The sequence below is a fragment of the Neovison vison genome, chromosome 11 (genome assembly GCF_020171115.1).
Source record: "Neovison vison isolate M4711 chromosome 11, ASM_NN_V1, whole genome shotgun sequence".
In the NCBI taxonomy this organism is placed as follows: Eukaryota; Metazoa; Chordata; class Mammalia; order Carnivora; family Mustelidae; genus Neogale; species Neogale vison.
Genome location: NC_058101.1, coordinates 8,767,300 through 8,774,121, shown reverse-complemented (window position 1 = coordinate 8,774,121; position 6,822 = coordinate 8,767,300). Strand labels below are relative to the sequence as shown.

Genomic DNA, 6,822 nt, shown 5'->3' with positions numbered 1-6,822 from the left:
AAAAAACAAAAACAAAAACAAAAACCACTAGTCATAACTTCCTAAACTTATTTCATAACCTAGTACCAATGGGGTAGGGACTTTGACTTAGTCTGAAAAGTCAGAGAAGCCTTACCTAAAGAAATGATGATTGAGCCAAAGTCAAAGGATGAGTAAGGTTAATTATGTGGAAGAAGGGAGGATAAATCATTAGAAGATAGAGCAAATGCAAAACCTGGGGACAAGAGGAAATAGATGTGTACTTGGGCTTAAAGTAAGGACAGTGTTTGCAATGCAGAGAGCAAGGAGATGGATGGTGCCTGATGAGGTGGACAGACAGATGGCTTCACCTGATTCTCTGATTGTAAATACCATCCATATGATAATCACTCCCAACTTTACATAATCCAAGCCAAACCTCTTATTCAACTACACACTCCTATATCCAGCTGTGTAATACTTTAAATTTTCACTTGAATGAACTAATAAGAATTTCTAACATTAAAAGACACAAATAAAATTTTAAATCTCAAACCATTCCCCATCTAATCTTGAATTTCACTATCTCAATGACCGCAACTTCATGCTTCCACTTTGCTTAGCTAATCTCAGAGGCATTCTTAATGCATCATGCATATCATATCTTGAATCCAGTTCATCCTCAAGTCCCATTAGCTCTACCCCAAACCCAAAACTTCTCACTAGCTCTAAGGATCCCACTATAAATGAAGGCATCATCACCTTGCAACTGAATTATTGTAAAAGATTTCACACTGATCTCTTCCCATCTTTTTTCACTTCCTTGTGTCCTATTTTTCACATTGCTCGTGGTATACTTTTGAAAAATGAGAGAGGTTATTTTACCCTTCTGTTAAAAATCCTCCAAATGGATTCATCATCCACTCAGAGAAAATCTGAAGTTCTCATTATACCCTACAAGTCACAAATCCTGTAATCTTACCACCTCTAACTACTTACTAATAATGCTCAGATACACTTTTTTTTTTTTTTTTTTTTTTTTTTTTTTTAATATACAAAGCAAACTCCTACCTTGGGACCTTAGCACCTACTGTTCTCTCTGCCTGGAATACTTTTTTTTTTTTTTTTTCCCTAAAGCCTTTAAGCTTATCCACTTATTTCAGGCTTTTGCTCAAATATCATTGCATTAGGGTCTTCCTCAGAACACACTTTATAATACACACACACACACACACACACACACACACACCTTTTTTCCTTAATTCATCAATTATCACCTCCAATAGAATGCCCTTTCCTTGAGAGTTGTGCATATGCAAAGTGGACCTCGGAGAGGCAAGGAAGACTATCAGGCATCAGTTACTTGAATGGGCTCTGCTATCACAAGGCTTGATTTGGAACTCCAGTTCTACCACATTCCCATGTGACTTTAGCCAAGTCACTCAACCTCTCTAAACCTCTATGTGCCTATCTAAAAATGGGCTAAAAGATGAACCATGAGACACTGCAGACTCTGAGGAACTAACTGAGGGTTTTGGAGGGGAGGGCGGTGGGAGGTTGGGGGAGCCTGGTGGTGGGTATTAAGGAGGGCACGTATTCCATGGAGCACTGGGTGTGGTGCATCAACAATGAATTCTGGAACAGTGAAAATAAATTTAAAAAATAAATAAATAATTTTTTAAAAATGGGTTAAAAGAGTTTGTTGTTGGCAGGACTAAATTAAGATAATTCATAAAATGTACTTTGCACAAAGTAGTTGTTATAAAATATTAGCTATTGTTTATTATTACATGATAGAGTGGGGCTGGCTAGTGGTGAAATAAAGAAAGAGGAAAAAAAAAAAGGATATCGAGAGCCAAGACACTGGGCTTACTCTGGAGCAAATATTTAGATAAGTAAGGCCCTTCTTACCTATTTAAATGCTTGTTTAGAATAAGAAGTAAATGGCAACAGGACTGACAACAGTCACAGTATTTCTAGTGTTGACCTAGCTTGACCTTCAGTTTTCATGAATAGAGGTGAGGCATAATTAGATCAACTGTCAGATGAAAGAGGAAGGTAGTTGAGAAAAACAAAAAACCTGATTCAGCAGAGGATTTAGTGCGTCATGTAACACCATATCCTGTTATTTTTTCAGCTATTAACCAGTATCATATGTCCTAGCAGCATAAGGATAGTTAAGCCTAATTTATTCAACGTCAGCAACCATTGCCAGAGGCCACTAACTCCAGCTTTAGTGAACATGGCCATAAAATGATGAAGAAAAGTCCAAGTGAGAGACCTCTTTATAATCCCTGCGTTTGGAGAAATGATAGATGTATTATAGCATTATGTAAATACAGAATTACATTTCTGTATTCAGTCACAATAATAAAGAAATCAAAAAACTCTGTAAGGATATGTTTAATTATATTTACTTTGTCATTTCTATCTCTTACTCATTTCTCCAATATGTATACCTTTAATATGTTGGTAAATCCAAATATTAGCTTATATCCAATCACACCATTTGAGATTTCTATGATTCATAAGCATGCTCAAATCAATTTGGAGCCAATTCACAATTTTAGTATTTGCGAAAACATTAAATACTAAGATTTGCATCACAAGTATCGACATGATGAAGGCAACCAGGTTGGTGAAACCTCTCTCACAGATGACTATCTCAGAAACGGAAATGCACAGTTGGGTATTAATATTGTTTTTATTGGGAATCTCCTAGTTGGCACTCCAACATCTCATACTCCTAAATCAACAGACAGCTCATTCTTACCTGTGTCATGAAATATCAGGGGTTTTCCATAAGCTCAATATCTGATGACTTGGCCAGTAGCAAATAAGTCTTAAGTAAAATATTGAAGCAAAGCAGTCTCATTGTTGAGCATGAAACAAATGTTTCAGTGTAAAATTTGAGGTTTAAATCACATCTGCTGTGGCACCCTGGGGAAAGGTATCTGCTCTGAAGATGGATTTAAGTAGACTTGGAAAGGCTCCCCCTAAGTGTGTCCATCCATACAGAAAGAAGAACAATACAAGTCCCTGTTTTGGTGGTCAACTGTGGCATAAGCAAAACAGCCATCAGTCTAGGGCTTAGCAGGATGAGATCTGGTCCAGGTTGACAGCTGAGTGGAGCAATTCCCCTGTCAAGTCTTTCTGTGATAAGAAGAGGACAAATAAAGAAACGAAACAAGGCTGCCCTGTTGATAAATCAGGAGGAAAAGTCTCTGATGCTCTTTAACTCCTCATACAAGGTAGAGTGTTTGCCTAGTCACTGAGGCACAGAGGCAAGCACAAAACACGTGAGCAAGGCAGATTATTTCTGGTCAGTCCTTTTCTCAATCTTGATAACTGAGACAGCTTCTTACCTGCCTGGAAACTAACATCTGAAAATGGTTTAGGGGTAAGTGGAAATGTAAATTCATGAGTCGTTTCTAGAGAATAATAGACTTCATAACTTAATAACATTTGATATGCTAAAAGCCCACCTAACATGATAGCCTTTAGGGTTTTAAACATGGTGTGTTTTAGGCATCTGTGATGCCTCAGACGTAGAGAAGGAGAGAGGAATCACACATTTCACCATCTCAGACATCACTATACCTAGATAGAATTCATGGAAACATCCTCTGCATGGCTGCCAGATTGTGAACTAAAGGGTTACATGAACTAAACAAACTAAAGAGTTCATTTTGGACCTCTCTATGTCTGCTGGTCTCCACAAGACCACCTAGAGATGATGGGGCAGTTGTTAAACCACTTCTCTTCCTGTATCAGAGCCTCTATATGAATACATAGCACCTGAAAGAGAGGGACACCTAGGGTTTGTGGGAACTGTCCAAGGTGGCAAAGGAAGAGGATCTCTTAGGAACTAACCTCTAAATCAGTACTTATGGTTACCAAAGTTTAAAAAAAAATTAAAAAGAGGGAATTTTTCAGTACATAGAAGCCCTAGTTTTTTTTTTAAATTTTTATTTATTTTTAAAAATTTTCAGTGTTCCAGAATTCATTTTTATGCACCACACCCAGCTCCATGTAATATGTGCCTCCATAATATCCACCACCAGACTCACCCAACCTCCCACCCCTCATCCCTCCAAAACCCTCAGATTGTTTTTCAGAGTCCACAGTGTCTCATGATTCATCTCCCCTTCCAATTTCCCCCAACTCCTTTCTCCTCTCCATCTCCTCTGACCGTGTTATTCCTTATGCTCCACAAATAAGTAAAACCATATGATAATTGACTCTCTCTGCTTGGCTTATTTCACTCAGCATAATCTCTTCCAGTCCCATCCATGTTGGTGCAAAGTTGGTTATTCACCCTTTCTTTTTTTTTTTTTTTTAAGATTTTATTTATTTATTTGACAGAGAGAGATCACAAGCAGGCAAAGAGGCAGGCGGAGAGAGAGGAGGAAGCAGGCTCCCCGCTGAGCAGAGAGCCCGATGCGGGGTTCGATCCCAGGACCCTGAGATCATGACCTGAGCAGAAGACAGCGGCTTAACCACTGAGCCACCCAGGCGCCCCTTATTCACCCTTTCTGATGGAGACATAATACTCCATAGTATATATGGACCACATTTTCCTTATCCATTTGTCCACTGAAGGGCATCCACAGTTTGGTGACTGTGGCCATTGCTGATATGAACATTGGGGTACAGAAGGCCCTTCTTTTCACTACATCTGTATCTATGGGGTAAATACCCAGTAGTGCAATGGCAGGTTCATAGGGAGGCTCTATTTTTAATTTCTTAAGGAATCTCCACACTGTTTTCCAAAGTGGCTGCACCAACTTGTATTCTCACCAACAGTGTAAGAGGGTCCCCTTTTCTCCACATCCTCTCCAACACTTGTTGTTTCTTGTCTTGTTAATTTTGGCCATTCTAAGTGGTGTAAGGTGGTATCTCAATATGGTTTTGATTTGAATCTCCCTGATGGCTAGTGATGATGAACATTTTTCCATGTGTCTGTTAGCAATTTGTATGTCTTCACTGGAGAAGTGTTCTGTTCAGGTTTGGGCTATAGTTCAGGACCAGTGATTGGATGGGTCCAATCCTAGGGAAATATAGCTAAATAATCAGCTAAAAGAGAAAGAGACTGATGAAAAATCTATTGACAATGTTCTCATCTGGAAGTTGTTCAATGACCAAAGATTTTGAATATCTCTGAGTCTGTGGCCTTACTATTAAAGACTATTGAAGAGATATTTGGAATATGGGGAAGAAAGAAAAGGAAAGGGAAGGAAAAGGAAATAAAATGAAATGAATGAAAAAGAGATATGTCTGTTAACTCCACCAAAGGACAGGAGAAAACAGAAATCTCTTATGTTCTGATGCTGAAAAGCTATTTCTGAAGACAATGGAGAAAGGATTAATGAAACAAATTCTAGAAGATTAAGTTCACTTAGAAAATATGAGAACAAATGCTAGCTGAAACTAAGTAAGTCTTCTGTATAGATATAGGTGAGCTGAGAATGCTGAGTGACCACCCCCATCACCCTAATTTTTGGTGGCTATAGCTAAAATTTGGGAGAATCAAGATAGGGAAGTGGTATTCAGGGCTTAAAATGGGGACAAAAGGAGAAGATTACAAAAACATTCCTGGAAACTCAGCTCATACCTTGGTTATAAGCACTGATGTGTTCAGGACAGCATGTGGAAATCATGCCTTCCACATTAAACCCACATTTGGGTTTTGTGGCTAGCCAGAGTTCCTTCCCTAAGTAGAGTTAACATATCCTCAGTCCTTGAAAAACCAAGGTCCCAGTGGCATACTCATATCTCTGCTACCACCATGAGGCAATTTAGTTACCCACCAAAGGAGTACTGCTTGGAACTAAGAAAAGGCCTCTCTGAACGAGAGAAGGGATAAAACAGGGATAAAAATAATATAGAAATTTAGTCTGTTAATGACAAACTAGTCTCTGAAGTACTAAACTCTATTCTCTAACTGATAAGCCTCTATCAGTTAGAGAATAAACAGGGTAGAAGAAAGGAAAATTTCTAAGACTTTTTTCTGATTACTATCTGACCTTCCTATTACTTAATGTTGTAAGACAATAGGTTTGCCCATTATACAGTTGGTGATCAATAATGTCCGTGAAATAAATGCATTGTTAAGTTAATTAATGGGTCTTTGTTGTTTGAGAACTGGTGCTTTTCCAATCTAGAGTACATTACAGAGAGACTAAAATTCTTTGATTAAATTGCAAGATTGTAGTGCTCACTTCAACAGCACATATACTAAATTTAGAAATATACAGAGTAGATTAGCATGGCCCCTGTGCAAGGATTACATGAAATTACATTAAGTATTTCATATTTTTAAAAGGATTAAGAATATACTTATCTAGATGAGCACAAAGTAATGTATAGAATTGTTTAATCATTATACTCTATACCTAAAATTCATATAATTAGTATAACTAACTATACATTAATCATACTTTAATTTTTAAATTATGATATTATAACAATATAGGATGGATCATATAAATGCTATATCACATGGGAATCCAACATGAACTATAGTAATAGTAACATTGATAGGATTATTTTTATCCTGTCTAAGGTCGTAGTACATTATCACAAGAGTAGTCTGGTAAAAATCAGTTACCTCACCTACTTTGAGGATCTTTTTTAGAAGACCCTACCAACTAAGTCCAAATAGCTTTTAACTGATGAAAGCTAAATGATCTGTGGATAGTACAATATATCAAAGGAAAATTCATGGCTAGGGTTCCTGTACTGTCTCTACATGAAATGAATGCTGGCTATTTACAAGGCAAATGACATCAAAATGTTAAATGATTGTGAAAATATTAGAATAAACATTGGATAATTGCTTTATTTAAGATTAGTGACCTAGAG

The 6,822-nt window shown here is 37.4% G+C and overlaps 1 non-coding gene across 1 annotated transcript; it reads left to right on the top strand.

Annotated features, from left to right (window-relative positions):
- Positions 1-6,171: 6,171 nt before the first annotated feature.
- Positions 6,172-6,278, top strand: LOC122890693. The gene has a single exon (XR_006381143.1). It is a non-coding gene; the product is annotated as a U6 spliceosomal RNA (small nuclear RNA).
- Positions 6,279-6,822: the final 544 nt, after the last annotated feature.